Consider the following 12,583-nt stretch of genomic DNA (forward strand, 5'->3'; position numbering starts at 1 on the left):
TGCTGGAGAAGGTGATTTTTACCTGTAAAAAATCTCCTTAAACATCCACCAGAAACCCCCTGATGGAAGGGATTTGAGTAAAAATCCAGCTCTGCATTTTCCAGCTTTTTTGAGATATGGAAGAAACAGAGGCAAAGCAGGAACAGCATAAATTCTGGATCTGATAGGAGAAGAAAAGAACCCGTCTTAAAAATGTAATTTTTAAAGGTCTTGTCTGTGCAGAATGAGGGAAAAAGAAAGTGAAATTCTTTTTCTGGGCCCCTGGCTCATAGATCCAGCCCCTCTCGCTGCCTGCATGTGTTCAGAACTCTCTCTTTATGAAAAATGCCTCGGCATTCTGCATTTTTCTGGGTAGTAGTTGTTGGGAAAGGGCATTTCTTTCATTAATAATTTTTTATTAATAGGCCCACAGCCTTTCATGAGTCAGAATTCATTCCCCAGCACAGGAAAGGGCAATGCCGTTTTTTAAGAGCAGATTTCATAAAGGAAAAATTTGACTGACATCAATGCATTTCTTTCCCCCTGGCTTGCTGGGCTGAGCTGTTTTTTAGAACATCAACAGTCCTGTAAGTCTCCAAGTAATTAAAAATTCTGCAGGGTGGAGGCTCCTGTTCTCACGTGTACTGAGGAGACTCAGCAGAGCTGTTCCAGCCAAGGTTCATCCTTGAGGAGCAAAAAACATCCCAAGGAAGAGGTCTGCCTTGGACAAAGGTGGCCTTGGTTTGCTTTCCTGATGCTTTGATAAGATTTTGGGGTGCCTAAGGCAGATAAAAGGTCAAGGATTGAGTTTTTAGAGCTTGGTTTTACTGATGTAAATGCAGATAAATCCCAGAATCACGGCATGGGTTGGAAGGGACCTTGAAGCCCATCCAGTGCCATGGCAGGGACCTTCCACTGTCCCAGGCTGCTCCAAGCCCTGTCCAGCCTGGCCTTGGGCATCCCAGGGATCCAGGGGCACCCTGTGCCAGGGCCTGCCCACCCCCCCAGGGAACAATTCCTGCCCAAATTTCCCCTCTTGCAGTTTGAATCCATTTCCCCTTTTCCAGTTCCTGATCCAGAGCCCCTCTCCAGCTTCCCCTGCAGATCCTGGGAGGTGCTCTGAGGTCTCCACACAACCTCCTCTTCTCCAGCCTCAACATTCCCACCTCTCAGCCTGTCTCCAGCCCCTTCATCAACCATCTCACACCAACTCCGCATGAAGGCTCCAGGGACCCCTCCCCGTGGCTTTCCAGTGTTAAGGGGGTTTATAAAAAGTGCAGAGAGGGATTTTTTAGATGGGTAGACAACAACAGGACAGGGCTGGAACAGATATTTGGAAGAAATTCTTCACTCTGAACCTGCTCCAACACTTCCATGTCCTCCTTGTGTCAGGGACCTCAAATTCCAGGTGCCAGTTTGGGCACACACACATTTTCCAGGCAATTTAGGAGCCCAAACACAGCCCAGCCTGGACATCTCCTTATCTCTGCCCCTCCCAGAGGTGGCTCCTGCTGCCTCCAGCATGAGTTCATTTTTGCAGGAGCATCCCTTGGGATTTTTGCTCTGGTCCCTGCACAGGACGAGTGTCCCCTGGCAGGTCCCTGGCTGTGCCTGTGACTCAGAGCACACACCCATGAGTGGCATCTGCAGGGCCTTTCATCTCCAGGACTCGGCAGAGCTTTTCAAAGGTTCGCAAATTAAACCTGACAACACCTTTGCAAAATAGGTCTGGGCTGGTAACCCCACGTAGCAATTAGGGAAACTGAGGCATGCACTGGGGAGCTGGCAAATTTTTCAGCAAAATGAAAGTTTTTCCCCCTGAAATCTCTGTCCAGCCTTTTGGCTTTCTCTGATTTTTTACCTTTTTATTCTCTTACTTTTCATTTTTGCATCCTCTTATTTTTCATGATTGTGACCCCTCTAAATCCTTGCTCTTTTTTATTAATACCTCATGATTCTGCTGTTGGTTGTTTAGAATTTCATTTTGTTGGAAAAGCAGAACTTAGCAGAAAGTTGGGGTGTTTTATTAAAACATTTCCACTCTGCAACATCGCTGCACACGGCTGGTGTCGGAAAACCAATCTCCCCAGGATGAAAAAGTGAAAGAAACTGAGTCCACTTCAAACTGAATAGAACAGAAACAGTTAAGCCAACCCCGGGGCACTCCTTTAGACAGGCTCCAGAGCAGGTTTTCAAACAGCAGCGAGTGATGAAGTCATGGGGAGTCAGGGAGAATTAGCTCAAGCAGCCCATGATTCACTGGCCCTGCTTCTCACAACAACTGGAGCCAGGCAGGAGCGGGGAACCTGCCTGGTGATTGCCTGCCCCGTGCCCTGCCCACTCATCCACAGAGCCCTGCACATCCTGCATATTTCCAGCCCTTTCTCATTTCTTCCACCTTTGTGTGAAATAAATCCCAGAAGATGTGACGCCGAGGCTGCTGCAGAGCTCAGAGATCAGCCCAGCTCCCAGCTGGGCAGCGTTGGGCAATGGAGGGCAGGAAAGCAGCTCCCAGGGTGGCAGCAGAGCTGGCAGAACGAGTTCAGGGCTCCCTGCTGCTCTCACGGGGATCACATCCAGCAGCAGCACATCCAGCTGGGCTCTGCTGGGAGACAGGGCAGCTCTGCACAGAGAAATCCCTGGGCTGGGATTTCATGGCTTAAATCCCATCTCCTTCCAGCCCTGCCATGTTCAGGACGCCTTCCACTATCCCAGCCTGGCCTTGGACACTTCCACGGGCAGCCACAGCTTCTCTGGGCACCCTGTGCCACGGCCTCTGCACCCTCTGAGTAAAGAATTTATTCCAAACATCTGTTCCAGCCCTGCCCTCCTTTATTTAATGCAAAATCCCTGTCCGGTTGTTATCTACCCATCTAAAAAGTCCCTCTCTGCACTTTTTATAAACCCCCTTAACACTGGAAAGCCCCAGGGAGGTGTTCCTGGAGCCTTCATGCAGAGTTTGTGTGAGATGGACTCAGCTTAGACAAGATGGACTCAGTTTAGATGAGATGGACTCAGTTTAGATGAGATGGACTCAGTTTAGATGAGATAGACTCAACTTAGATGAGACAGACTCAGTTTAGATGAGATGAACTCAATGTGTAGGGCACAAAGCGAAGCTCAGATGTTTGTGATGATTTGACCACCAGCTGTGTGTTTCAGACTGGGGGATGAAGGGAAGGAAAGCTGAACCAACAGGATTCAGTAATTTGAGGGATGAATTTGGTTCAGTTCTGGTCAAGTCCTGCTCAGGATTTGGCTTCCTGCACCAAGATTCACACTTTTAGGGGGCTGTGAGCATCCAAGGAGCTCTTCCAGGGTACCACAGAGGCCAAACACCCTGGCAGGGCTTAAACCAGGCCTGCAGGCTATGAGCAGGACCACGGGGAATGTTAATTATTGGCAGAAGCTGCAGCAGGACACGAGTGCCCTGTTGTGTAAGAGCGATACTGGGTGAGGCAGGGCAGCAGTGACAGGGGCGTGACAGCACCCAGGATTTGTGCAGCCTGGGGGACAACCCCTTCCCAGGGCTTCTGCTGAGTCTGGAAAAGGGCAAAACCACAGCTCAGCATGAAATTAGAGGACACACAGAGGGGAGTCTGAGTTAAAGGCCAACGCCAGATCAAAAATTGTGAATTTGCTCATTAAAAACACAGCCTGGGAATTAGGGGAGCACCACAGGGGCAGAGGCCAGGCTTTGGAGCAGCCTTGGACCCCAGAACCCAGGCTTCTGCAGCCATCAACACGTTGCATAACTGTGCAGGGATCCTGCATGCCTTCCACGTGCTCACAGGGCTTGTTGCACCACGCTCACCTTGTTTATAATTAATTAATTAAAGCTGCTTTTCAAGCCTTCTGCTGGCTGTCTGCTGAGGCCAGGAAGGATCCCCCCCACACTTTGATGATTAATTTAGTTTCTGTGTCGTTGGGTTTTGAGTTTTTGTTTTCGTTCCCACCTCCATTTCACTGGAGATTGGCCTGGTGCAGAGGGGGAGGCTGGGTGGAGCTGGCTGCAGCTCTCAGTGTCTGCTCAGCACTAAAACCAGCTCCAAATCTGGGCTGGAAAAGGAGCACTGGAGATTTCTTGTCATCTGCTTTGGCTTCTTGGGCCTGTGGTCAGTGGCAGTTTTCAGGCTCTGAGTCTGGAGCTGGGGTTGCATGGATTTCATTTCTCCCACTGGAACTTGGGAGATGAGACTGCTCTGCTCCAGCCTGTCTGAAATGCTCTGGGATCTTTGGGAACAAAGCAAGCTGCAAGAGAGAGAGATAATCTGTGTCAAATTCATCATTTATAGAATCTCCTGCTTTCGGAGGGCTGTAGAAATCTGACAAAACATTCTGCTCTTTTTATTGTTTATTTGTCCTTTATTTATCCTGCAGCTGGCAGAACTGGCTGATTGAGATCTGGCTGCAAGAGGTTTTATTTCCACAGAAAGCTCTGGTCCTGAGGTGTAGCTGCTATCAAATGTCTGTGGCCCCAGGATCTCCTCTGAGGATGCTGTTTTTCATCTGAAATTATAACTTTCAGCATAATTTGCTGTTGCCCCCCAGCAGCAGGAATCCCTCTGTTAGTTTAGTTCTCTCTGGATTTGCATCCCAGCAAGAAAATCTTTGTCCAACGCTGCAAAGCCAAGGAATGCCATCTCCATTGTGTGCCTCAGGAAACTGCAGCCTGCCAAAGCTGGGAAACTTTGCCTTCCCAGAAAACCAGAGACTGGAAATCCCCACACAGAGACCTTTTTGTCCCTGTCCCGCTGCTTAAAAACTTGGTTTTCCCCCTGGAGCTTCTTTTCCTGGTCTGTGAGGTACCCTGAAGTTCTGAGCAGTGTCAGCAGAAGGGAAAGGCTCCCAGGGCCAGCTTTGCTCCCTCTGAGGAGCTGTGCTGCTCCAGCTTGTCCTGCTGGGCCTAGACTGGGACAGAGGGGCTGTGGGATGGAGCCCAGGCTGGGCAAGGGCTGAGGGCACCACTCGGTGATGGGAGGGATGAGACAAGCCCAGACACCCAGGAGCTGGGTGATGATGGAGCTGGGAAAAGCTCTGGGTGATAAGAGGGTGTTAGAGGGAACATCAGCACCTGCTCCTCTTAATATCTTTCTAAAGAGGAAGGGAACGAGGCTGGAGAGGGGCTGGGAACACAAACCCTGAGAGGAACTGAGGGAGCTGGGGGTGCTCACCTGGAGAAAAGGAGACTCAGGGGTGCCCTCCTCACTCTGCACAGCTCCTGAAAGGTGCCTGTGCTCAGCTGGGGCTGGGCTCTGTCTGCAGGCACTGACACAACCAGAGCACACAGCCTGCAGCTGCACCAAGGGAAACACAGGCTGGAGATCAGGAAGAAGTTTTTCCCAGAAAGGTGATAAAAGTTCTGGAATGTTCTGCCCGGGGATGCGGTGCAGTCACCATCCCTGGGGGTGTTTAACAAAGCCTGGATGTGGCACTGGGTGCCAGAGTTCAGTTGAGCTGCTGGAGCTGGGCAGGACTTGATCTTTAGGGTCTCTTCCAACCTGGGGATTCTGTGATTTTGTGAATACTGTGATTCTGTGAAGGTTCTCCCTTCCCTTCAGGGTTCCCTGTGTGCCTCTCACAGCGTCTCTGCTGCTCCCCAAGTCCCTAAATCCCAAGCCCAGCTCCCTGCTGAGGTCAGGGAGTGCAGCCAGGGAAAAGGGCAGCCAGGTGTTAGCAGAGCCTCCTGTGAAACCCTGTGAAATCCTCAGGGTTTGGCAATCCCAAGCCAAGCATCCCTGCAGGCCGTGTCCAGCAAGAGAGCCGTGCAGGGAGCACTCCCTGCCCTGGGGACAGAAACTGGGCTCTGTCCCTCCCCAGGGTCACCGGGCAGCCTGGCAGGGCAGGGACAGAGCACAGGTGAGGGTGAGGAAGGGGCAGTGAGGGGCAGTGCTTCCTCCCCGTGCTCCCAAGTTCCAGTGGGAGAACTTGAAATGCCATCCATGAAATCTCCAGAGCCTGAAAAGTGCCAGTGAGCACAGGCCAGAGAAGCCAAAGCAGATGGCAAGAAATCCCCAGTGCTCCTTTTCCAGCCCAGAATGGGAGCAAGGAACTTTGAAAGGTCATAAATGGAAAAGAGGATGACAGGGAAAGACCTGATCAGGATAGAAGCAATCTTCTCCTGAAATTGGACAGATTGGGATCTTCACTAAGGATCTTTTTTCCTGGTGCGTGCCATGAGACAAGAGGAATTGCCCCTTGGAAAACAAGGCCATTCAAGAGCTACGAGGTGAGATTACCACAAACAGATTAGGTTAGTTTATTAATACTGAAGTTTAGTATTAGGATGATCCCAGATTTGGAGCTGGTTTTATGCTGAGCAGACACCTGAGAGGAGCTGGGGATGTTGGATGTTGGCAGCATTGTGGATTTTGGGGTTTTGGCCAGTGTCTTCACTGCTCAGAGCACATTCGGTGTCCCCAAATGTCCCTTCACCTCTTGGAGAAGCTTCCAGTGGGATCTGACTGCTGAGAAGGCTCAGAGGGGTGGGAGGCAGGGCTGGGCAATCCCAGCAGAGAAAATCCTGCTCTCATCCTGCACAGAAACCTCCAGCAGTGGCTTTGGGGCCAGCTCAGCACCCAGGGAGCTCCAGCTGCCCCACAGGGAGGCTCTTGGTGGGCTTTGGGTGCCTGGAAATCAGGAAAAGGAGGGGAAAATCCTGAGGAGTGAGGCCACCAGCAAAGGAGAGTGAGCTCAGCCCTGCTGTGTGGCTGTGCAGAGGAATTCTGGCTCTGCAAAGCCCCTGGGAAGTGAAATGGGAAAACGTGTTGGAACAAGGACACTTATTCACCCTGTGACTGAGCAAGACAAATATCCAGCCCATGTGTGTGCCTGCACGTGTGGCTCTTGATTTACTCCCCTCTGCCTTCCCACTGTAAATACAGAATGAAAAAATAGGACAGCAAGAGAAATATGAGGCAGGGGAGAGGGGGGAGAGAGCAGGAAATGGGAAAACACTGGCAAAATGACTGAAAAAAATCAGAGATAAATACAAATATAAATACAACATCGAGATAAGAGCCTGAACTCGGGGCCTGAAGCTGCCTTACTCATGGCAATAAATTGAGGGTAACGTGACAGGAGCTGAGGCAGGTGGAGGGTCAGGAGCAGACCTGGGGGAGGGTTTTGCATCCACCACTCTTACTCAGCAGCAGCAGCGCTGAGCTGCCTTGTCTGGGCTTGCAATCCTGGGTCAGCATTATCCCTCTGCAGCCCAATCCCACCCTCTGGCTTTAGGGTGGTGGCAGCTGCCTGGGAAACAACTCTGAGTGTGTGATGCCATCCCCTTTTCCAGCAAAATCCAGCAGGATCAGCAGGCCAGCCCAGCGAGGCTGCTTTCCTGCAGGCAGCAGCACACAGAGGGTTTTGCTGGCTGGAATTGAGATGGAAATGGGATCAGGTAGTGCTTGACACAGCTCCTCTTCCCAGCTCCCTTATCTGCCCTGCCAGGGCTCGGTGGGGGAGGCTTGGGAAGGGATCTGCAATCCAGCAGGAGCGTGTGGACACCAGCCCTGGCTTGCAGGAAAGGGAGGGAAATTTGGCATCCTCTGGGAAGCGGCGTTGGATGGAAAATGTCTGATGTTTGCCTTGGAAAGGAGCTGAGCAGGGCGGCTCTGACGTCAGTGCCACTGAGCTCATGGGCCTTCCTTCAGCACCTGTTTGTGCCTCTTGCAGCCCCACTGGGATGGCAGGGCCCTCACCTCATCCTGTCCATCCCTACTGTCCATCCCTGCTGTCCACCCCGTCTGTCCATCTCTGCTGTCCACCCTTGTCCATCCCTGTCCATCCCTGCCTGTTCACCCCTGTCTGTCCATCCCTGTCCACCCCTGTCTGTCCATCCCTGTCTGTCCATCCCTGTCTGTCCACCCCTGTCTGTCCATCCCTGTCCACCCCTGTCTGTCCACCCCTGTCTGTCCATCCCTGTCCACCCCTGCTGTCCACTCCTGTCTGTCCATCCCTGTCTGTCCATCCTTGTCCATCCCTGTTATCCCTGTCCATCCATCCATCCATCCCTGTCCATCCCTGCCTATTCACCCCTGCTGTCCATCCCTGTCTGTCCATCCCTGTCCATCCCTCCTGTCCATCCCTGTCCCTCCCTGTCTGTCCATCCCTGTCCATCCCTGCTGTCCATCCCTGTCCATCCCTGTCTGTCCCTGCTGTCCATCCCTCCCCAAGCCCTCCAGGGCAGGACTTGCTGTGTTCCAGCTCTCTCTGGGCTCTGTCACTGCAGCAGCTCTGTGTGGGGAGTGAAGAGCCCAAAATAACGTGCCCAGCAGCAGCGAGGGCACAGCCCAAGACCTGTCACCACTGTCACCCTGTCACCAGGGTGGCCACCGAGGCTGCAGAACTCCCGTGAAGCTGCATGGGAGGTGCCCAGAGGGCGCAGGAACTGCTGCATTGCTGCCTCTCAGCGTGCAGAGCCTGCTCCTCCAGCAGGATCCCAGCTCCTCGTGGGTGTGGAAGGGGAAAATCACGGGCCAGGGAGCAGGGCAGGTGTAGAAATCTCCCTTGTGGCTCCCCCTGATGGGGACACCCCTAAAAAGTTTTGTGTTATGATGAGATATGGACAGGACTCTTGTTTTTTTGGTCTTTAGGTTGTTTATTTTTCTCTTATCAGAAGTTCTGCACGCCTTCTACATCTCAGACTTAGCGTATAAAGAGAAGGCACCAAAAGTCACCAGACACACAGGTTCAAGGTCTTTTAAAGCTATTTTGTCCAATTAATTATTAGAATTAATTTTATTTCTACCTTTCTACCAATAATTATTTTTCTGTCCACACAATATCTGTATTGTGGCCCTTTTGAACCAATCACCCTGTGCCACCAACAGTGCAAAAATGGAGCAGATGAAGAACAAGAAGGAGCTCAGACAACACCCAAAATCCTCCATCTTGTCGCCTCTCCACCTCCATCCTAAAATCCCAAAACTCATTTTTTCACCCTGTGATAAACTCTACTATTCTATTTCACACACTCGCAGGTTCCAATTCATCCCAAAGTCTTGGAAGTCTCCATGGACAGAGGTTAAAAGCAGCGTTCTCCTGGGGGTCAGGACATCTCGGGACAGGCACAGAAACATTCCCTGGGTTCCAGCAGGCAGGGATGAAGGGACGGATGCTGCTTGTTGTGCAGGGGCAGGGAGCACCTGGAGCTTGGGCAAGGCAGGGAGCCCGGCCTGCTCTGCTGCCCAGCCTTCATTACATTAATTGCACTCAGCTTGGAGGCTCCATCAAGTCCCAGCTCAGCCTGCTGTGGCGTCCTGGGGCTGGCTGGCGCCCAGGGAGGGGAGCCAAGGGCTGGAGGAAGGTTGGGAGAGGAAGCTGCAGCTCCCTCTTGGAGCAGGGAATGGCCTGGCCCCGCATTCCAGGGCTGCCTGGGGCAGTCCCCTGGCAGGGGGACACATTGGGGACACACTGGGGACACACTGGGGACATGCTGAGTCTCATTTTTCTCTCCTGAGGCTTTGGGGCTCGGATTCTCCTGCCCTCAGTGCTCAATCCTGCCCGTGCAGCGAGGGAAAATGAACCACAAGTGGAGATGTCCCTCCCAGAGCACTTTTAATGTTTGTTGGGGACCCACTGGGGACATGCTGGGTCCCACTGGGGACATGCTGGGTCCCACTTTTCTCTCCTGAGGCTTTGGTGCTTGGATTCTCCTGCCCTCAGTGCTCAATCCTGCCCGTGCAGCGAGGGAAAATGAACCACAAGTGGAGATGTCCCTCCCAGAGCACTTTTAATGTTTTTGTTTTTTTTTTTTTTTCTGGAGCAGGACCCTCTGAGCATCCACCCAGGCCCCCCAGGCTGGTTGTGCAGCCTTGCTGACCTCCCAAATCCCTCCACCACCTCTGCAGGCCCATCCCAGCTGCCCTCATGCTGCCCATCCCTGTGCTTGGGAGCACAGGAGGTGCTCACTCCTCCTTGCTGACTGTCTGCATCCCTGTTCCCACCCCACAGAGCGTTCCAGGGGTCCCCCACACGTCCTGCTGGGGCCAGGCCTTGCCTGGGAGGGTGCCACGGGGGCTGGTCAGCTGTGGAACAGAACAGCCTTCATCCCTGCCTGGGGGATATCCTGGGATCTGGGGTCTGTGTGAGCATGGGGATGGAGAGGGAGAAATGATGGAGATGGACATGGAGAGGGGAGATGGAGGAGGAGATGGAAATGGAGAAAGGGGAGGGGAGATGGAGATGCCAGATGAGGATGGAGAGGGGAAATGGAGATGGAGCAATGACGGAGGTGGAGATGAGATGGAAGAGGGGAGATGGAGGAGGAGGAAGGGCACGGAGAGGGGAGATGGAGCAAGGACATGGAGAGGGGAGATGAGGATGGAAAGGGGAAATGGAGGTGGTGGGATGGAGAGAGGAGAGATGAGGATGAAGGAAGAGATGGAGAAATGGAGATGGAGAGGGGAGGTGAGGATGGAGAGAGGAAATGGAGATGGAGGAAAGGCACAGAGAGGGAAGATGAGGATGGAAAGGGGAGATGGAGAACAGAAAAAGACATGGAGGGAGGAGACGAGGATGCCGAGGGGAGAGGCTGGGGAGCTGTGCCAGCAGAGGAGGTGCTGTGGGGCAGGACACCCCGCTCGGGTGCCAGCCACTAGGTGTCCTCGGTGGCCCACACACGGGTGTCAGGGGCCCCAAACATCTGGGCGTGCTGGAAATGCCTGCAGAGCCCGGCAGGTCAGTCCCCCTGCGCCCTGGAGCCGAGCAGGGCAGGGGGTGTGACCACAATTCCACGGCTTTGGGGGGAAGGTGGATGCCCAGACCTGCAGGGATGGCTCCATCCCTGCTGTGTTACACTGGGTGTAATCCTCCAGGCTTTTCCTTGCTTTGGGAAAGGGGGAAATCCGCTGGGATCGTGGTGCAGCCTGCCCTGGGGAGCCTGGGCTGGACCAGGCTCTCCGAGTGCTGCTCCCTGCCCATGCAGGGCTCCTCTGATCATTCCCTTTCCTCTCTCCCCGCTGCAAGCTGGGAAGGATCCCTTGGGTTTACAGCAGGGTGAATGTGGCATTCACATTCTCTGGAAAAATCCCTTGGCCCAGGGTTTTTCTCCTGGGAAGCTGAGAAACCTCAGAGAAAAGGAAAACAATTCTTATCTCATTGGCTTCTCCTGTGTTGTGCTCACACGTGGAGCATTGTTTACAATTGAAACAATTCGGTTTACAATTGAAAAAATTGGGTTTACAAGTGAAACAATTTGAAGATTGTTTAACCCAAAGGTGATCATTTCATTGGGTTCTGGTGTGAGTTGTTTTGACTCTCTGGCCAATCAGGGCCAAGCTGTGTCTAGACTCTAAAAAGAGCCACAAGTTTTCATTATTATCTTTTTAGCATTAATTAAGTATCCTTTCTGTATTCTTTAGTATAGTATTCTTTAATATAATATAGTATTATAAAGTAATAAATTAACCTTCTGAGAGCATGGAGTCAGATGCATCATTCCTGCCTTCTTCAGGACACTCCCAGCAAATACAGTAGGTGAACCCCCTGATCCCATCCCTGGGAATCCCAGCTCTCCCAGTTCTGTTTTTCTGTCCCTAAACAGCCCGGGGGAAGGGTCGGGAGGGAGTGGCGCTGCCTCTGCAGGGTGCAGGAGGGTATTTCCCAAACAGCCCACATTGCATTGAGGTAATTTCTAGTTGGGGATTAGTGTGTATTGACTTTATGATTTAGAGGCTGAACAATTGTTTTATTAAGCTATATTATATTACACTACATACTAAACTATATTATACTAAAGAAAAACCCATGACCCTTTTAAACAGTCATGACACAGCTTTGACCTAATTGGGAGGTCAAAAAATCTAAAAGAACCATTACCAGTGTCTAATTAAGAAATCCCTTTCGGTAAACAATCTCTATAACACATTCTAGGTGTGCTAAACAATAGGTAGTAGTTGTAAATAGTAGTAAATAGAGATAAAAATGGGTTTTTTTCTCTTTCTCACTGCTTTCCCCAGGAGAAATCAGCCACAACCCGGCAGCTCCCGGCTGAAATCCCCGGCTGCTGCCTTATCTTATCAGCACACCCCTTATCCCCTCAGGAGCACCGTGTAAACATCCCGCAGCAAACCGCTCTCCACGACAATTTCCTCACCCAACAAAGCCACTTCCAGGCTCGAGTGATGCTTGAGAGGGAGGATCTCTGTACCTGCTGCTGTTTGAACAAGGCAGGAGCAAACAGAGCTCCTTTTTCTGGGAGCTCTCCGCGCACCTGTTCCATCCCAGGAAGGTGTCTGTGGGAAAAGCTCATTAAAATCCTGGCAGCTCATCAGGGCTGCTTTGTGCAGCTCCTCACCTGGAATTTGGCTGAGGGAGGGAGATAAGGCGGGCAGGAGCTGCCAAGGGAGGGTTTTTTTACACTCCAGGCTGTCAGGCTGATGTCTTGTTCCAGAGGATGGCACCTCCAGTGGCACAGCAGCTCCCACCAGGAGTGCCAGGGCAGAGTGGGAAAGGGGTTGCTTGTGCTGCTGTTCAAAATAGGTTAAAAACTGCTGTAAAATAGTTGATAAATCGTTAAGCATGTACTGTTAGTTTGGTTATTATATTGTAAAAGGGGTTAAAAGGGTAGTTATAAGAAATAAGGTACTCAATGTACCAGGAC

Source organism: Passer montanus, unplaced genomic scaffold (genome assembly GCF_014805655.1).
Source record: "Passer montanus isolate IOZ18808 unplaced genomic scaffold, ASM1480565v1 scaffold47, whole genome shotgun sequence".
NCBI lineage: Eukaryota > Metazoa > Chordata > Aves > Passeriformes > Passeridae > Passer > Passer montanus.